This window comes from Triturus cristatus, chromosome 3_2, assembly GCF_964204655.1.
Source record: "Triturus cristatus chromosome 3_2, aTriCri1.1, whole genome shotgun sequence".
Lineage (NCBI taxonomy): Eukaryota > Metazoa > Chordata > Amphibia > Caudata > Salamandridae > Triturus > Triturus cristatus.
This window is the reverse complement of record NC_140584.1, coordinates 96,912,876-96,934,245: the sequence shown is the minus strand read 5'-3', so window position 1 is coordinate 96,934,245 and position 21,370 is coordinate 96,912,876.

Below are 21,370 nucleotides of genomic sequence, written 5' to 3'. Positions count from 1 at the left end.
CTATTTTTTTTTTTGTATTTTTTTTTTAAACCTTTATTACAGAATGCAATAGATGTACAAGTATGGGCCTACAACCTTCTGGCCGGCCGCTAGCAAGCAGTGGGACCATAAAACACAGTTATAAAACACAAGCGGCAAGTGGTAAAGGTCCCAGAAGTCGAAGGAAGCGTTTGCGGCCACACCGTCCAGACCCCCCAAATGGCGGTTCCATTTTTTAATGAAAAACTACAAACAAACCCACAAGGCAGCAGAAGTCTAAGCAGCATTATGTGCTCCCCTCGGGAGGACCCCACCGATCCGCAGGAATAGGGGGGGAGACGGGCCGGGACAGAAACAAAGTGGGCATGACGACACAGAATCAAGGTGACAAGCGGACTAGGGAGACTGGGCCGCTGCCAAGTCAGGCGTCAGTGGCGGGGTACAAATCCCGCCACGATAGGAGTTCCAGGGGCCCCACACCTTCACCCATTTCCCAGGCTTACCTCTCGTCACATACACTACCTTTTCCCGAAAAATACACCAATCCATGTTGTCCTTCCATACCGAAACCGTTGGTGACCTCTGGGAGCCCCACAATTGTGCTATGTCACGCTTGGCCACCATATATCCCAGTGTCACCCACCACGTTTGCGGCACCGTGTAATCAGTCGGTTCCCACACATTCAACAGACATCTCCTAGCCTCGGGAAACAGCGTCACATGCGTGACCGCTTGCAACACCGCATGCACACCACGCCAGAACCGCGCCACCTCCGGGCATTCCCACGAAGTATGGAAGAAGGTCCCTAACAAACCACACCCACGCTTACACATCCCATCCACGGCATATCCCATACGCATCAGACCCGGCCCCGTAACGTATACCCTGTGGAGTATTTTGAGCTGGACGAAACGAAGGCGGGCCGGTATGGCCACCTCTTTCGGGGAGGCCACCGCAGATACCCAGTCCTCGTCATCCAGCTCCAATCCATCGGCAACCCATGCCTCACGAAGGCCAGTCAGCAGTCCCGAGCGATCGTTGATGAGCTTTTTATAAATCAACGAGATAGTGCCATCCGGTACATGCCCGTCTAGCACTCTATCTTCCAGAGGGGAGCACTCCGGGATGGACGCCACATCCGGGAATACAGAACACAGCGCATGACGAACCTGTATATACCGGAAGTACTCCCTGTCCTGCAACTGGAATTCCGTCTGCAGCACATCAAACGTTTTAAATCCCCCCCTCGTCCAGAGATCGCCCACCCTGCTGATGCCAATCGTGTCCCACTTATCAAAGCCTTTCGTGGTCCACAAGCAGCCCAATCGCTCAGATGCATACAATGGCGTCGCCCGGGTCAACCGATCCTTCCACCCCATCGCCAAGTTTGCCGCGTGCCACACCCGTACCGCGACCCGTGTAGGACCCGTCAAACGTGCGTCGAGCGATCTAGAGTAGAGCGCACGATTGTAGTCGCCACCCGGCAACAACAATTTGTCCATTTCAAAAGCCGGGTTAAGGGCGGGCCCATAAAGCCCGTGGTTTATCGCAGCCAGCTGGGAGGCCCAGTAATACCGTTTGATGTCTGGGAGGGCGACCCCCCCGTCATACCACGGGAGCGTCAGCTTCGCGAGGGCGATACGCAGCCTCCCACCCCAAAACAATTGGCGCTGCAGACCCTCCACCTCCCGAAAGTAGCGAGCCGGGACGACGCCCATCGTGTTTTGTAGAGCGTATAAAAAACGTGGCAACGACATCATCTTAAACAGCGCCGCGCGGCCGAGCGGCGAGAGCGGCAAGCGCCTCCAGCGCGCCACATCCTCCTTCAGGCGCTGGAGGGGGGGGAGTAGGTTCTGTTTATATCGGGCCGCAGAGTCCAGGGTAATAAAGATACCCAGATACTTAAATCCCTGCGGAGCAACCTGGATAGGACAACCCCGCGGAAGGATAGGAGCCCCCCTGAGAGGACATATACACAGGATTTAGCCCAGTTGATGACTAGGCCGGAGTTGCGGCCAAATGAACACAGTACATCCACCAACACAATCAACGATTCACGCGGGGAAGCAAGGTACAAAAGAATATCGTCCGCGTAAAGGGAGACGCGTTCCTCATACTCAGGAGTCCATCGGAGACCACGAATCGAAGGGTGCCACCGCAGCCACTCCGCCAGGGGCTCCAAGGCGAGCGCAAAGAGGAGCGGCGACAGCGGGCAGCCCTGCCGCGTGCCCCTGCCCAATTCAAAAGGAGCCGATACTCTACCAATCACGCTATTTTTTAAGTGCTTTTAATTACTGTGTTACTGTGCCGGTGTCAAGAATACTTTCTTTTACCTTTTGTTGCTATTTTCGCTTTGCCAGCGCACCGTTCCACCGCGGGTTCTCCCGATTGTTGTGGAGGGCGCCGGTCTTTTGCCGCCTTCCAGCAGATGAGACCGCTGTATCAATGCCAGTAGTCTTTGAGGGAAGCCACGAACGCCCCGAGGTCATTCACCGATTGTCTTACTCTGAAGCTTCGTAGTTACGACTTCAATCGATTTATTACAAGTTTCTTAAGAAAATGTTTCTTTTTTAAATCAATATGCAGTGATTGAATTGAATAACAGACGAATCGCTCAAGTCGAAGTATAAGATACGGGTTGTCTTACTCTTAAGCACCGTAGTCACGACACCAATCGATACATCACAAGTTCCTTAAAAAAAAGCTCCCTTTTTAAATCAATATGCTGTGTTGTTGAATTGAATAATAGACGAATCGTTCAAGTCGAAATACAAGATACGGGCATTTTGCAGCCGCTAAATACGAGGGGTCAACTTTTAATTACCAGTCCTGAAGATGGTCTTATAAATTCCAACATAAATACCGAAACGTCGACTGTCACACTGTTTTCTAGATAAATGTATAAGTATCATTAAGAAAAAGTGTTCGATACATTATGTAGTGGAGGAATCATTGAATGCATTACTTCCTTCCGAATTTGGTATAACTGTCTGAATTTTAGGTACCCTAATTACCATTTGTTGATATAAATGAATTTTGCTTCTCACACACCTTTTGTTTGTTTTCCTTTTTGATCATTCAATTGTTCTAATCTAACAGAAATGATTTGTATATACATATATGACTAATGCATAATATACAATTTCATGATACGTGCACTTTGAGATAAATTTCATCTATAGGTATATGTCTATCCTATAGCCAAGTTATATAACTTAGCCCTTTAACAAAATCCCTTGAAGGAACTCTCTACCAGTACATATTATTTACCCAAGCCCTCAAGGGTATATTGGGTTGTCCACTGTATATATCAGGCATATATTTTGGGCTCCTCCGGTCTTTAGTGGGCGGAGCAAGAGGATCGTTCAGCGCTCTGGCGTGTCCCTACTTAAACACCATGGCCGGCGCACCGGGTGTGCCGCTGGCGTGGGCAAGTCTGTCTGCTCCCGTCCACGCCAGGTGCCAGGGATGCTGCCCGTTTGACCTCGGATCATCAGAATAGGACCGATTACACCAGTGAGGGTTTGCTAGATCTCCGACCGGAGGGGTTGCCCTGCCACCACACATGGGACCCTGAGCTCCTCTCCAGGAAGTTGCACCCAGGGTGTACAGGCTGCAACACTCACTGGAAGCAGGATAGTAAGAGCCGCTCAGATAATAGTGCCACTAGGTCCCTCCTTAAACAGATGGTTGCCAGGGATTCCTTATAAACGCAAGATCGATTATTAAAAATAAGATCGCTTTTAGAGATTTTGTCTCAGCTAGAAAGCCAACATGGGTTTTCGTTACCGAAACTTGGGCTACGGATGCTTCAGGCCCAGATCTGGTAGACGCAATCCCTTCTGGGTATACCCTGGCTAGCTTGGATAGAGTAGGTAGGCGGGGAGGAGGGCTGGGAATTCTGTACAGAGACTCCCTGATTTGCCTCACACAGGCTCTGACCACTCCCTATGATCCCTATCAGGCCTACTACTTTTCCATCATCCTTCACCCCGCGGAAAGCTTCTCTGGCATTTTATGCTATAGGCAACCGGGCCCGAGGGCATCTTTCAGTCAGGATTTTAGCAAACTGGTAGAACCATATCTTGAGAGATCTCGGTGTATAGTGGTGTACCAACAACCCACCTTAGTGCCCAGAACCCCTATCCGATTAGCACTAGTGTCTCATTCGTTCTCCGTACTACAGCGAAGCTACCAATGATTAGACATCCTAGAACAAGTGACTCAGACTCTCTCAGTAATCGTGGGAGCAAGAACACTCTTTCATCAACTCACTCATACTCATCCACAGCGTGAGTAATCAGAGATACAGTATAGTTTAAAATGTTTATTTTAACTAACGTGCTCTATAATGCAGTACACAAGCCAATACTAGCAGCAGAATGCATAAACTCAATATAGTGAGCATTGTTACAATTCCATAAAATATGAACAGGGAGATCATTTTATAAAGCTAGTGGAAAAAAGGCCTAATGTGCCTTGCTACACTCCCCATGCTAGGAACTAGTTTATGATAATTATAGAAGACCTCTGGGCTTTGTCAGGGGAACCCCATACCTCCATGTTTAGATGCAAAGGTTTACATCTCCGGACAGTGTCTTAACATGCCTACAATGCAATATTAAAAGCACCGGATTTTCAGTAGTGCACCTGTGGCAGTATTATGTCTAACATGCGTGGGACTGTCCAACAGCAGATTAACGGAGCACATTGTTTTTTTACCTTGAACACGCTGTGCAGACAGAGCCTCAGGGTACAGCAATAGAAGTGAAAGGTAGACGGTTCTCATGTGAGCGAGCACAGGCAGATGAGTTGTGCAAAACAAATGCATGTAGAAACGTGTACAAAAGCGGCAACATGGCAGCCAAGCTTATACTAACTTATGCCAACTTAGCAATGGAATCCATAACCTCACTATACCCTCGCCTTGGTAATTCCATCGTATATAGTCATTGGACGAACACAGAGTTCAGGAAGTGTGAGCAGAGTTCAAAAGTGTCTATAGTCCATCGAATTTAGAGAGATGGGGGAAAAATGGGAATTTATTTTATTCGGGCTTATAAATAGGTGCCCAAAAAATATATATGTCATATATAAAAAAAATAGGGAAAGATGAGCACCAGCCTTTTTTAATCCATCAGAGTGTACGAGCAGTAGACAGCAATGGCTTCCAATAGGAAATCATTATCATCATTAGAAAACATAGAAGCTATCCAGTTTAGCAAGTAGAACGAGCATTCATAATCTTCACAGGTGGGTGCATCTAGCACCATTGTAGGACAACTTGCGTGATATTCAATGTAGCTATGTTGTAGGAAATCCTGCGACGCCGCACAGATATCCCATTGTGCGAACACTCCAAGCGCAGCCGTGCACGCCATAAAACCAACCCCGGAGCATTCTTGCTCATGGGCCACTAAGGCACTCATCAACAGGTCGTAATCCGGGTCAGGTGATGACGTATTGGAGAGGTAGAGATCCAACACCCATTGAAAAGAGCATTCCAAGCATGAAAAGACGGGTTGCTCGCAAGTGTAGTACACAAAGCGAAAGACAGTCTATAAGCCACGCTGAGTGTAGCCAGTGGCAGCGTGCATTAGCATTCAAGCATCCGGTCGTGCAGCAATTGTAACCGGTCTTGGTAATGTAGGACCACAAGCGGTGCATCCATTGTGTAGCAGGCAAATCAATAGAAGGACAACATGGTAAGCAACAGAGGTAATCCCCCAAAGATGCTGGAAAAATAGAATGAATAAAGGCTGGTATTACACCAAATATAATCTGAAAAGAAGTCACAAGGCCAGAGCCCACAACTTAAAAAAAAATGCACTAGGCCATGTGTATCAGACGCATTGAAGATACAATGATTTGGTTCACCGACATGTTGTAGGAGGTTTGTATTTAAAAGGGCTTGAATCTCAGAACTTGTACTCGCTATCTGCAGGACAAATGTCTCGCACGCAGAAGTGAGCAGCACCTCCTGTTGGAACAATAACGCTTTCATTCTGCTCAACTTATTGAAGTCTATTTTTAAAGTTGGGACGCAAGGCCAAATTGAGGTATTGAGGTTCCCATGCGGGAGTGGGAAAAGCAAATTTTTACAGCAAACCACGCGGTGTGAAACTGTTACAATGTACAGTATGCCGGCAAGCAAACCGCAACATTCTTCGCTATTCAAAAGAAGATAGCTACCATTAGAAAGTAGGGTGAAAGTGAGCTTAATAGCTGGTACTGAAATACCCTTTAAAACACAGGCAAGATTTGGGGTGGTAACACTGCAAGCCCCGTGTATCTGTATGTTTTTGCAGACAAGTGAACGACCTAACGTAGAGTCTCAAGATTTCCCTGTAAGGTATACTTCTCTGTCATCTCGCAAACATCTGTATGTAAAAGGCAAGGACCACACTTCATGGAGGAAAGCGCTGCCCAGGGGTTCATAACGACCTATTAGGTAATGCTTCATGCACGAGGTAAATTTAATCAAAGAAAATGGTAAAGAGATAACCCAGTGGATGAGACAAACAGCAGAGTCAGTTTCAGCCACGGAGAATGGTAAAGGGTCAATCTTCAATATTTAAAAGCATGTATATTGCATCCTTCATGGACATAAACTGTTGTTTGTCAGTTAAATTAAAGGGTAAAAATAAGGCAGTTGCGTTAAAAAAATTCCATGGAACCTTCCCCATCTTCAAAGTTTGCAAAGTCCATGCAAACTGCATCACAGAACCTAATTGATTTTGACCATGATACAACACAGATACATCCTCTTGTACAATATCAACAACAGATGAAACAATATTATCTAATGTGTAAATACGAGAAGACAGTGTGTTAATACTATCATCAACAACGGCAAGAACCTTTTCTAGATTAGCTTGATCTATTTCCTTCAAACACGATGCAGCCTCAATTTGAGAAAGCTTCCAGATTTCATTGTAAACCACATAAAGAAATCTCTTTGTTGTGGGACCTGAAGGTCCTTTAATAAAATCGGCCAAGTCAATGTTACTGAAGAACAGCGATAGGTGTTGTTTAACTGACGAAAGGGACGAGTGTTGTAACCAATTTTGACACAATTTTCCCACAGAATAAATGGTAACTGAATTTGCATCAGCAAAACACGGATCTAATCTATTTTATTTGTAACCAGAGACCCTGTGATGAAAACATAATTGGCAAGCATCAGCAGCCATCTGCCAAACTAACCATCCCAGTGGGTCTAAACTAGAGACATTAAACACAACATTCAGGACTAAAACTTGCAGGTCCTCAACGGATTACTCAGTATGCAAGCTCCAGTTCTGATATAGGGCCAACTTAGGAACGGTAGGGGCATTCATCTGTTATATAGTGGCTAAACCAAAACAGGTAGTTTGATAAATTGAATCATTTAAAAATAGCATTTGTGTTGGGATGAGGCACGTGCGATGTAAAGCTTCAGTGCCACGAACCTGCCAGGATCTAGAACCCCAGACAGATTTCAAATCAACTGTAGCCTTCCATTGTTCATAGCCACCCAGTGATAAGCTATGTATAAATGAAATGGAACACAACAATTTCGTTTGAGTTATCATCACTTTGGAAGTAGATGACATGTTTAATTTAAAATAAAAGGACTCTGGATTGGACCTGTCAAAATCTGTAAAACAAGTGAACTTTTTCAACGAGGGATTTGGAGTTGCCTGTTTTTTGGGGTATGTCCCATTGTGTGTAATTAAAAACATTTCTAAATGCATTAGCCTTATGCAGGTAGTGATGTCCAAAATGCTGGTAACAATATAAATCGGCATAATTTGCAGTATTCAAATACAAATCTTCAGCATCAAAGGCAGCATGAAACTTCAAATCTGAAACTAAGGATCGCACAGCTTGCACATCCCAATCATCTGAATGAATGTTCTGTTTCACTACATCACCCATGAATTTGGAAATCCACAGCATCCCAGACTATGCCATCAGTGACTGGAAAGGCGGAGATGTTAACAAAAGTCTGGTCTCGTTTCATGATGTGAGTAGATGAGTGGGGAGCCAAAGTTCCAGTTACCAACTGCACAGCAGGGCGTTCTGGTCGGTAGTGACCATTGTTAAGAAGGAAAAATACTGTCACAAAACCAATGGACATGAACAGAAAAATTATGATTAGCACCAACCAGATGTATGTCCAAGGAGGGACCAAATAAGCATGTTTAAACCAGCAGACAAAAACACTGAATTTTGTAGGGCCAAATGATGAGTCGGAAGTCGAGTTAAAAGAAAAACCTGACTGGCTAAGGGCAGTTGGTTGCAAACCAGGCAACGACTCGCTTGTGGGATAAGCATATTCAGTTTCCTCAGTACAAGTGGATGCTGACTGGGTAAGCAAGGGATCAGTGATAGAGTTCGTCTCGATGGCAGTGTCACGCTGTGTGTTTTCAGATGCCCCAAACACAGGATACCTGGATATTGCTGGACATGATTCAGCTGGTGTTATACTATTCAGGATCGTCCAGATGTTGTAGCTTGACATTGTCCACTGAGATGTATCTGTTGTCTTTGCGACCAGGAAGTGGTGGTAAGATGACTGTACGAGTTCCCTTCACACCAAGCACTGGAACCGGTGCACGATAAGAGGGGCCAAATTATTTTTTGTTCTCTACCTTCTCTCGGACCAGATCTCCAACTCTGGGTAGCAAGCCTGCTACCGGAATCTGTAGTGCCGCATCAGTGGAAGAGGGTAAATGGTCTTTTGCAAGACTGTCACAGGATTCTTGTAAGTCCTGTAACATAATAGAATGATTATCTAAATCAAAGGGTTCAGCTGCCGCGGCCATGTCTAGACCATCAAGGTCCGTGACAAACATTTGTATGCCAAAGAGCATTTCGTACGGGGTCCGCCCACCCAGAGATCTTCTAGGGAGATTATTAAGTGCACGTTGTACGTCCTACAAGTGGGCTAGCCAGTTCCTGCCAGTAGCTAAGACTCTAGCTGTCAAGGATTGCTTTAAGTCACAGTTCATTCGTTCCACAACTGAATTGCCCTCAGACCTGTATGGAGACGAAAATTTCACCTGCACCCCCAAAGACCGCATTGCATCCTTGTACTCCTTAGAGGCGAACGCTGGACCCTGGTCAGAATGGAAGGTGCCACATGCAAAAATTCCCACAAAGACACGCAAATCCCTGATAACATTTTGAGCGTCAGCACTGCGTTGTGGCCAAACCCACATGAAACGTGTGCACGAATCAACTGCAACTAAGATGTATTTATAGGCAGTATCTGAAGAAAACGGACCGCAGTGATCAAGATATACACAGCCAAAAGGCTTATTAGAAATGCAGAGTTGTGTCAGTGGTGGTCGTGTGACAGTAGAGGGTTTAATCTGTTGACAAATGTCACAAGAAAGCACATAATTATGGGTTTGTTTATATAAACCATGCCACTAGTAACGTTGTTGCAAAATAGAAACCGTCGCAGACACTCCAGCATGTGCCGAAGCCATGCCTTTGTGTGTGGCTGTTATCAATGAATGTCTGTGGTCAGCGTTGGGAATTAACCTGTCACCAACGTCATTAATTCTGACATATGAAACTTTGTTGGGACTTAAATGATAAGAGTACTTTTTAAGGGAACCCTTGGGGGTAATTATCACCCTTCTCAGTAGCAGCGATTGCTGCCAAGATGTTATTATCAATCTGAGTCATGGATCTTGTAACGGCTGCAACTAGACACGGGGTTACTGCAGACTTGGCCGCTTCATCAGCCAAGCTATTGCCGACAGCATGTGTGCCCACACGTTGATGGCCAAGAGTATGTATAACATGTGTGAGTGGCAGATGTTGTTTAAGATCTGCCACTCGAGCCCAAAGCATCTTATGCTTAATTGTGCTGCCTTTGGAATCACGATAGTCATTCTGAGACCAAAAGAACAAGTTGTCATTGAAAGACTGAACACAGTAATATGAACCACTTACAATTAGAGTATTCACATTAGGATCGGCAAACTTTAGTGCAAACACCAAAGCGCGCAGCTCGGCCAATTGGGCGGTACAGTCTCCTAGTGCTTGTGTGTGCACAACACCGGACTTGAACTCACCGTGAACTCACCGTTCACCATGGTACCCACCACAATTGCACAGGCTGCTGAATACGTATGCTTAGAACCTGTAGCCGGTTGCGCTGAACCATCGGTATAAATAATACTCCTCAAGTGGGCACATAGACAGAGGAGGAGGATGAACAAATTCATACTGCAAGAACTCCTGTGTCTGGAGCGAGGAGTCAAAGATAAAGGTAACATCTGGAGACATCAAAGAAGTAGCGCATTGTATCCAATGAGGATGTAAAGCCTTTGAGTTTGGGACACTTGCCTTTGTCACTGCTTCAAGTGCAGGGTATGGTGGTATGACTAAAATGCGTATACCCTGTACCAGTGCGCGTCCCTTCAGGATCGCCATCTGCACAGCTGTCAAGACTTTTTCAACAATGGAAAATCGCATCTCGGCAGAAGTGTATAAATGTGATTGTAAGCAATAGGTACTGTGTCACCTTCATTAAATGTCAAGTAAGTGAAAACCACAGCTCCTGGTACAACTCTTATCACCAGGTTTGTGTGGTTATCACGTGTTAACAAGTATTTAGACTCAGGAAGATCAGCCTGCAAGGATTGCAGGATAGTCGAATGTTCCGTAAGCCAGGAGGCTTTGGAAAATGTTGGTTGTATCAAGGCATAAAGAGGCTTGATACGTCCGAAGTTCAAAAATCCCAGCAGAGATTGTAATTTTTTCAGGGTTGTTGCAGGTCGCAGACGTGCGCATTTCTCCAGGAAGTGAGGCGCTAAGCCTCTACCTTCATTATTGAGCTCATAGCCCAACACTGTGTACTCTGCAATGTGTGATTTTGCAAAGTTGAATTTGTAACTGTAGTCCGCAAACAAAACAATGATGCGGTCGACTCGGCAGAGATGCGGCCACAATTCGTCGTCCGTGAGATAAATATCATCAACTTACGAGTACGCATCGGGGTCTATGCTGTCTAGCAATGAGACAACACGGGTGGCGAAAACACAGGGGCTGTTTTTATAGCCCATAGTTAAATGCCGAAATTGTTTTTGTTTACCACCGGCTGTAAAGGGGGTCCATTGACTGCATCCCGGCGACAGATTGTGACTAAAAAAGCCATTGGAAATGTAAGTGTAGTTTTACATTTTTTACGAACAAGACTGTTCACAAGAGCAGAACTATGGGTATTTTGCACCGCAAAAGTACGACAATGAGAGTTCAAATGTCGATAATCCAAAACTATGCGGTACGAACCATTGTGTTTGGTAACAGTAAAAAGAGGGTTATTCATTGGTGACACACATGTCTCAATCACTCCTTGATACTCTAATTGTGTTAGAATTTCAGAAACGGCACCTTTTGCTTCCCGCCGGAGAGGATATTGGGGTTGCGGCTGCGGCATAGACCGCAATGGTGTCTCATGGGGCGGTGAGTCCTTATCTCATCCCACATGTGTACGGTACAGAGCCGGTGCAAGCACCAAAGCCCACTCTTCAGCAAAAGACTGTGCATGTTCCTTGAAGACATTACGTGAAAAACTCGAAAGTATCACTTCCTCCCCTTTAGGAGCAGCAAGAACAAATGGTGGTGGCCAGTCCGACTCTGCTAATAAAATGTCGTAAAAAGAGGTCAGATTTTCCGAAAAAATCCCTTTGATGACACGCTGTACGTCACCTTCTATTAAAAGAACTATGTCATATAGTCTGTCAGGGAGAGTCCCTTGAGTGTCAGCGGTTTCAACTGTAATGAAAGTGACAGTTGTTGCCCCAGAAACGGACATAGTGCTTGCCGCACTATTGTAACCTCTGCTGCGCTGTCTAGCAGCGTTACTGCCCATGTTAAATTCAGGAGGCATATCTCGCTGTCAAAGCCGCAACTTTCTTTTTCTGAAACTGTGGGCGCTGACGTGGAAAATCGTCTTGTTTTCCTTTTCCGTCAGTCTGACGAGGCTGCTCATGTCCTTGTGGGGTGTCTCGACTTTTGCCGCGCTCCTGATATTTTCCACCACCGGCTTGTGAGCCTTATGTTTCCTATAAAGAACGAGGAGAATGCTGATCAGGAACCTGAAACCTATTAGGAGACCTAATTCTCACGCGGTCGCCAAATCATAAGTGCGCTCAGAAGACTGGGGTGTCGGTGATGTCACACGCGATCCCTGTTTCTGTTGTTGCTTTCCCTATTTCTTAGTTCTCCAATTCTTTTTATTAAAGACAGGACCCTCGTCTTTCTCAGACTGAGCTTTTTGTTGTGTTTGCGGTTGAGCTGATATCTTAGCAAAAGGCTTAACACCAAAACTATTGCGGCCAATGGTTTTATTAGCCTGTGCAATAATTTTCAGTAGTTCGCGTGACCTGTCCGGTTCTGGGACCAGAGCCAAAGCATTAGCTACTTGAAAGTTCACTGCATCTCCCTTAACATTACCAAGGATCAGATCAGCAACTACGTCGAACACCCCGACCAGTCTCATCCCTAATTCAACAGCCGCTTCCCGGCCGTGCTCATCCTGGACACGCTTAATCACGGAGGGGAGTACGGTCATTGAGGGAGTGCCGAAGCATTTTGCATACACCACCGCAAATACCCTACCCCAATTGTTATAAACAGTTACTTCAGGTATTTAGTCTTTCTGCAAACTAATTGTAAAAATCCTGTGTTTTTCCACAGGAGATGTTTTTGGAAATACAGCCTCCAGCTGGTCAAATTTTTCAGCAAGCCAGCCATCTTTATTTTGAGGACGCTTGCTCATTACCGAATTAACCTTAACGGGACTGATAGTCACACCGCCAGGTCCAGCTGGTTGCGCAGCAGCCCCAGGTGGTCCCACCTAGATGTTGCGCATAACATATCGTACAACAGCCCTATGCACCCGTATCAAAGAAGTGTGCATCACGCGGAGTTCATCCACTCGAACTGTTAGATAACGTGAGCGTGGGACGTACCCAGCAAAAACCGGACATGTGGCCCTATCGATAGCTAAAGGGTCCAAACGGATCGAAGTCACTGGGTGTGGGAGGGCGCCATTAAACCAAATATGGTGTTGCTATGCCGATAGCGGAACTTCAAGATGTGTATAGGGCCAATAATTGTGAGAAGGATCCGACGGAGTATAAGTATGGAACAAGTCATCGTCCCCATTTACCGCCAGAAAAGAGACTTACGAATAAAACACTTCAAATTGTTGTGTTGGATCAGTTTCCACCACAAAGACAAGATCGACACCCGCGTCAGGCACCCCATATGCTGTCAAGTGCCGACGGAGTGCCGCGCAACTATGCGCCGGTATAATTACTTCAGCCATGAACACAAAGAAAGTCTAGCAACCTAATGCACGGCAGCACAATAGAGGGTATGTATGAAAAGAAAATACCTTTTAAGAAAATCAAGCTTAAAGAAAACTATAAAAACATCAATATAGGAGGTATCACCATCACACCTGTTTCTGGAAACAGAAGCGAGGGTATTGTGGACAAGCACAAGTACTACTCAAGCGTCTCGCAGATAAGAGCCAGACCAAACGTTGGTTGCGCCATGTTGCAGGGATTCTGCACATATACAGAACTACGTATTGGAAACCAGGACCTCGGTGTATAGTGGTGTACCAACAACCCACCTTAGTGCCCAGAACCCCTATCCGACTAGATATAGTGTTTCATTCGTTCTCCGTACTACAGCGAAGCTACCAATGATTAGACATCCTAGAACAAGTGACTCAGATTCTCTCAGTAATCGCGGGAGCAAGAACACTCTTTCATCAACTCACTCATACTCATCCACAACGTGAGTAATCAGAGACACAGTATAGTTTAAAATGTTTATTTTAACTAATGTGCTCTATAATGCAGTACACAAGCCAATACTAGCAGCAGAATGCATAAACTGAATATAGTGAGCATTGTTACAATTCCATAAAATATGAACGTGGAGATCATTTTATAAAGCTAGTGGAAAAAAGGCCTAATGTGCCTAGCCACCCTCCCCGTGCTAGGAACTGGTTTATGATAATTATAGAAGACCTCTGGGCTTTGTCAGGGGGACGCCATACCTCCAGGTTTAGATGCAAAGGTTTACATCTCCGGAAAAACACAGCTCTTCTTCTCTGAAAGGTTTTCTTCGAGTGTCTTAACATGACTACAATGCAATATTAAAAGCACCGGATTTTCAGTAGTGCAACTGTGGTAATATTATGTCTAACATGCGTGGGACTGACCAACAATAGATTAACGGAGCACATTGTTTTTTGACCTTGAACACGCTGTGCAGACAGAGCCTCAGAGTACAGCAAGAGAAGTCAAAGGTAGATCTTTCTCATGTGAGCGAGCACAGGCAGAGGAGTTGTGCAAACAAATGCATGTAGAAACGTGTTCAAAAGGGGCAACATGGCAGCCAAGCTTATACCAACTTATGCCAACTTAGCAATGTACGCAGTAAATCCATAAACTCACTACAGCAACAGTAACAAGTGCAATATTATTAGGCATTCTAGGCACATGTCATTTTAGTGGAACAAGTCATTTTAGAGGGAAAAGTGCAATATTGACACATGAAATTCAGGAGTTAGATGCATAATATATGTGTTATAGGATACATACCACAGTAAAAAGTACATTAAGCACTTTGGCTCATTTCCAACTTGAATTAGCATTAGCCACTTTAATAGAACAAGTGCAATAGCACAAGACACCTTCGAAGGATAGTACAATGATCATAGCCATGATAATAGGAGATTCCTTGACAGTACATAGAACACCACGTACCTCAGTTTAAATATAGTACTATAGCGCACAGGTTACTTTTAGTATAATACACAGAATAAATGTATAGAGCAAAGAAAAAATAAAATGAAATAACCAAAAAGAAGCGAGAAAAAGATTATTTTTAGCACAAGGTGTTTATTGCACAGATAATTGCTAGTGAAATAAGGGGCACTAGGGATTTATAAACTAAGCAGAGATTGTACATAATAATGGAAGACTGTAATGAATTGAAAAAGATCTTTTTTTTTTATTCAATGATGTGATAGAACATGTGCATTATTTCAGTGAAGATTAACCAGTGAGTAATCCACGCTCTAGTAGTTGACTGTGCATGAACATAGTGAAAGGACATGTTAAATAACACGGTGTATGTCTGTTGCGGTGTAAATGGAGGCCCAGTAAAAGGTGGCAGCCGAAACATATCAGCCTGGGATGTAAACATTGATATGCAGAATCTTGCGTAATTTGACAGCAAATGAAATGAAGAAAATAAAATAAAGGGTGAAAATAACACCTACAAAGACCGGCATCTGAGATGATTGTGTTCCACTGTATGCTGAGTTGCGGAAGGTGACGATGTCTGTTGTGAAAATATATATATATATATATGTTTGCTGAGTGGCTGGAACGTTTGGGGACCGGAGGAAGCTTTTTTGGTTCAAAATCACGGGATATTGACTATTGATTACATCACTAACCGTTATGTATTCCGCCCAACTACTTAGAAATGTCCCGCACAACACTTACCAGAGAATGGGATTCTGGGACTCGTAGTCTTCATCAACAGCAAGTTGTGAGTAAATAATCTATGAAGGGGGCAATAGGGGAACTAGCAGGTCATTCAAAAGCAAGTGGTCAAGTCGCCTGAACAATGTTAGGCATCTGAAGAAGGGCGCTAGCCCGAAATGCATTATGCTGCATTACAAATCAAAGGGCTTCCACCGTCTCCCCTGTGTGGCCTCTGCTTCTTCGTTGCTGGAGGAGGTGTGGAGTGATATATATATATAAGAGATCATTCTGTGCGAGAAGTATAAATACAAAATATAGAGACAGAACAATGACAGCAAATAGAAATAAGTAAATATTATGAGACAAAACATTTAAAAAAATTGTAAGAAAACGATTATATTTCAATGAAAAAGTCTCAAGATGAGAGCAATTGGAATTGTATACTGTTTTTATCTGTGCATGATCATTAATGCAAGTGTGATCGATTTTTTGTCATATTGGAGACTTATGATGTTAATATATATTTATTTAAAACATCAATATAAAGTCACACAAAAATAATGAAAGAGAGATAAAAAAGAAAAAAGTGAGAGAGAAAAAAAAAAGAAAAAAATGTAGAAAAAAATGTATTTGAGAAGCTTTATCTGTTCTCTTGTAAAATCACACATGTAACTTTGCAGTCTTTTTTCCTTGTCTATTTTACAAGTGATCATGTGATCTATGAGCCTCTGTTTAAATATGTTTGATTATTTGCGACTACCCATGTGAACAAGACAGGTGTGCCGAAACGCGTCAAGCGAGAGAATAATAAACCTGAGCTGGATAGCAGAAGCGTACTCCTGTGTCGGTGTCCGATTTTTAATGAAGTCGGGATTGGTTGGAATACTGAGCCGCTAATTGCTGGGATAGCGGCAGAACCGACGTGACCTCGATCTGGTGCTTCCTCGATATTCTGGCAATTTTGGTTACAAGTGTTGTGTGACACTACGAGGAAGCCCCCCCATGCCATTCTGAGAAGTTTTGACCTGTATGCTGAGTGACGACGACCTTGGTTGCAAGCCTCCTTGGAAACGGAGCACCGTAGGAACCCGCCACGGAAGGTAACGGTCTGCGATCAAAGGCAGCGGGGAGAGGAGCACGGGTAAACAAAACCCGGAGGAGTATGCGAAGCAAGCTGAAGGGTTTATTAAGCAAAATTAGATGTGGCAAGTAGTCGCTCCTGTAAAACGAGAATACGTATAATGGATACCTTAATTCAGCAGTGTGAAGAAACTGCCGACTCCGTATGTAGCGAAAGGAGTGAGGTGGCGGCAGATCCAAAACATGGAGTGGACTCCACGGTAAAGGAGTCACACAGCGATGTGCAAGTGTTGAAACTAAAGCTTGATAAACTACATCGTAATGAAATTTCTAAATGGTGGGAAGTTAAGTCACTAAGTAGATACCTTGATGTGGGGAGGATTCCCCGAGGTCTACGGGTGCTGACAGCCCCCACGTATGAAAACCCCGATCCCGAGATGCTTGGTGAATGGGCGGCTAACAACGCGCATGCGTCTGAAAACATGATGAAGATTCTGATGAAATATGCGTCAAAAGATCGTGAAAAAATATTAGCAGAAATTGCAACAGTAGAATTAGATTTATTAAAATGCCTGGGAGAGGATGCAATGAACAAATTCAAATCTGACCTACGCACTCATCTCATGAAATATGAGCAAATAATTACGGAAAGTAAGGCGACTAAATTCCAGCGAGACAGGCAAGACTAAATGCGGGGTCAAATTTATACATTTGCACGTCATTTTGATAATATCCGCAAACAAAGGCTTTCAAAGGCGAGTGGAGTTAAAGGTAAACAAGCGACTAACAGTATGGCACAGATTGATCAAAGTGATATATCCGAAACCAGTTCAAGAGCAAGCTCAGATATTGACACTGCCTCAGAAGACGGAATCTCACAACCAACTGCCATAAATAACCCACCTTCTATTATTGAAGAATTCGGTTTTTTATACCAGGACCGGACTCAAAACCTAAGGCTGAACTCTCAAAATCAAAGAAAAGAAAACTACGGAAACGAAAAAACAGACGGGGCAGGCATGGAATTGCGATCAGGGAGGAAGAAGAAAGAATTCTATCAGTGCAAGGGCTGGAGGAAGTAGCAATGACTGTAATAAATTTGACTGATTTGATCCTAACGGATGAGGAAACAAAAATCTTGTCATTAGGACTTTCTTTCTGTAAGCGCACAAACTTTAATTACACGCAAACGCGCATTGATTTCTTCAAATACATACGAAAATTGAAACTCAAGAAATTTTTTTGTATGAAAACCACTAATCAAAAGGAAAGCAGATTGGTGACAATTGAAGATCCAGGAAATCTAGAAGTTGGTGATATGCAGGTATTGTTTGATTGTCAACAGCTAATCAGGGAGGGTGAAGGGTCTAGTCTGGTGGAGTCCATCAGTCAAACGGATGAGCTATTTTGTCTAGACGTGTTTGATAGTTCAGCCACCATGTTTAAATCTAAATCCACCTTCACACCTAACACACCAAAAGATGCGATAGATATGTTGTCTGATTGGTGATAAAGGATTTGAAACAGCTTTCTTTAAGTTCTAGCAAAGAATTTTTAAAAAAAGAAACAACTTTTGGGAAGAAATACCAGTCTGTGATAACAAAAATACAGAACATACATGATATAGTGGTAAGGCAGGCAGCTAAAGGTGGGAACCTTGTGCTTTGGTTCTTAGAAGCCTATAACTGTGAGGCAATGACACAATTGCAAGACAAAGACTGTTATCCGTTAGTCCCACATAGTAATTTGATTGAAATTAAACATACATATGAAAAGGACCTGGCGAGATGGCGAGGTCTTGGTTTAATCAATCAATCAATCAGAATATTCTTTCTTAAAAGGGGTGAACCCTGTAGTGCCAATACTATACTTGATACCTAAAATTCACAAGCATAAAGAGAGACCACCAGGGCGGCCTATTATTTCTGCCATAGGTAGTCTTTTTGAACCTACCTCTAGATACCTTGACTCATTTTTACAAATGTATGTAAGAGCTCTACCTGCATATATTCAGGACTCAAGAGACTTTTTGAACCAAATGGAAAATGTAAGATGGGAAGATTCTTATCTTCTCATAACCTCCCCCCTCCCACCTATACAAAATGTGCCTCATCCGGACGCGCTCAGCGGGCGCGCCGGCAGCGCGCCGAAGGCGCGCCAAAGGTAAGCCCGTCTGTGCCCGTCCGGGCCCAGCCGGCCCTAGGCCCAGACTCTATGCCTAAACCCACCAGCGATCGCTATAGCTACACCTAAGGAAACCTCCTCTCACTCACTCCCATGAAAAACGCAAACTGTATCTACACCTATAAAGGGGAGAAAACCTTTATCAACTGCGATCTATGTAACCCAGCCCACACCACGGTGGAACGTCATGCCCTGCAACTGGCCCTCCTGAACTGCAGGTCTCTCCCGAAACATTCCCTAGAGATAAACCTCCTTATACAGGACCATACGATTGACATTCTGTTCCTCACGGAAACATGGCTAACCCCCAACTCAGAATCCGACATCGTCAGCACCCTTCCCCAAGGCTACCTAATCTATTCTCAGAACAGACTCCACGGCAGAGGAGGTGGCCTTGCAATAATATATAGGGAGCAGTTCGTTTGCAGAGCAAAAAACGGGACCATTGAAGACTACGAGAGCTGCCATTTCGCTTTACAAATCTCACCCACAGTCTCCCTATCCGGCTTACTCATATACCGCCCACCTGGGGTCCCGACCAAGTTCTCCAGCGCCCTTATAGAAACCGTCACTTCAATGTCAACTTCATCCCCCAACTTCATAATCTTGGGAGATCTCAATCTCCACTTTCGAGACCCCCAGGATTTGACAGTGTCCGATCTCCTACTCGACCTCACTTCATACGATTTAAGACTAGTGAACTTAGAGGCTACGCATGACAAAGGTCACCTTCTTGATCCCATTTTCACCAACATCAACGACCTTAAAACCACACCCCCCCTCCCACTCCCGTGGACAGACCACTTCCTTGTCCCTATCTCTTGGCAATCCAGCGCCCCGCCACCTCAACCCCTCAAAACTCGGGTCACGGATAGACCCTGGTCCAAACTCTCGACTGAAGACTGGTCCGCCAGGATTACGCAGTCTTTTCCCCCCCGGCACTAGATCCAGCAACCGCTGATACGCACTTCAAAATCTGGCTCACCCACTCACTCGATTCTCTTCTTCCTAAAAAAAGCACCCTGAAACCAGCCAAAAGAGCCAACCATGCCCCTTGGTACACCCCAGAGCTAAAACTACTACGGAAAGAATGCAAAAAACTGGAGCGCTCCTGGAGGAAAGACGGAACTAAATCCAGAAAAGACGCATTTCGCTCCTCTATGAGAACTTATAAAAATGCCTTGCGTAACACTAAAAGCCAATTCTTTGATGAGAGAATCAAAAAGTCCTCCAGCTCCGCTAGAGAAACCTTCATCATTATGAAAGAGCTGCTCAAAGTGCCTGACCCTCCCCCAGCTCTTGACACCTCTGTGGACAAATGCCATAAACTGGCAAAATATTTTGACGAAAAAATTCACAACATCCTCGCTATGCTGCCTCAAGTCATCCCAAGAACAGACGCTAACGGTCTACGCAAGTCTGAAACAGACTCAAACTCCCAGCCGGCCAAACTAGACACTCTCCTGGACACATTTGGTCAATTACCACTCCAGGCACAGTATTACAGCTTTGAGTTGGTAAAATACCAATCAAGCCAACCTGAAATGGTAATTGGCTTTTGTCATTTTACAGCTCGGCAAGGACAGCACTGTGCTAATCCTATGCTTAAAGACTTTGCTGTACAAATGGCAAAAGACTTTGTCCTTTTCTATCTCGGCGTGGATGGCATTGTGCTAATCCTATGCTTAAAGATTTTGATAGAAAAACAGACATTTGAGGTGAGCAGATCTAGAGTGTCGCTGGTGTTGAGAGTGCTCCATACAGGAGCTGCTTTCCACCTAAACTTGAGAACTACCCAGAGTTCTCTGCTTCTTTTTTGCATAATTTATTCGTCACTCTATGCCTGAAAGGGGATTTCTTTGATATATATATATATATATATATATATATATATATCTCCACCAAGGTCGCCTCCATGCAGAAACAACGAGGAATACAGCGACCGGCCAAACTACTGTCCTCCCATGTCCGCAGTGGTCCAGAATGATTCGATACCTCGACAACTTCACCACGTGCCACATACATTCTGGGCTCGTAAGGACGGGTTCCCCAGCGCGCTGTGGCCGCACGCAAAACATCCACCAAGGTCGCCTCCATGCAAAAACAACATGGAACACAGCGGCTAATACTCAGGTAGGTTTATTAACGTTTTAAGGCATGACACGTTTCAGCGAATGCTTTCTTCAGATGCCAAATGATGTATGCTACTGACGCGGTCAACAGTTTCCAATTTAAATACAATGCATCTCTCCCATTGGAGGAACTCCAGGAACTGCATGTACCAGCATCCTTTGGTGGTGGATACTGGAAAACGCTGCCGGTCATTAAAAGTCCGATCACAAGGACCCCCACAAGCCCACCTGAGCGCAGCCAACGTCTTCTGCGGACTCTAAAAGGGGCAGGTTCAGGAGACGCTGGAAATGCACAGCGACTCGCCATGAAGTCATGGCCCAACCGGCCAAACTACTGTCCTCCTGTGTCCGCAGCGATCCAGAATGATTCGATAGCTTGACAACTTCACCACGTGCCACATACATTCTGGACTCGTCAGGACGGGTTCCCCAGCGTGCTGTGGCTGCATGCAAAACATCCACCAAGGTCGCCT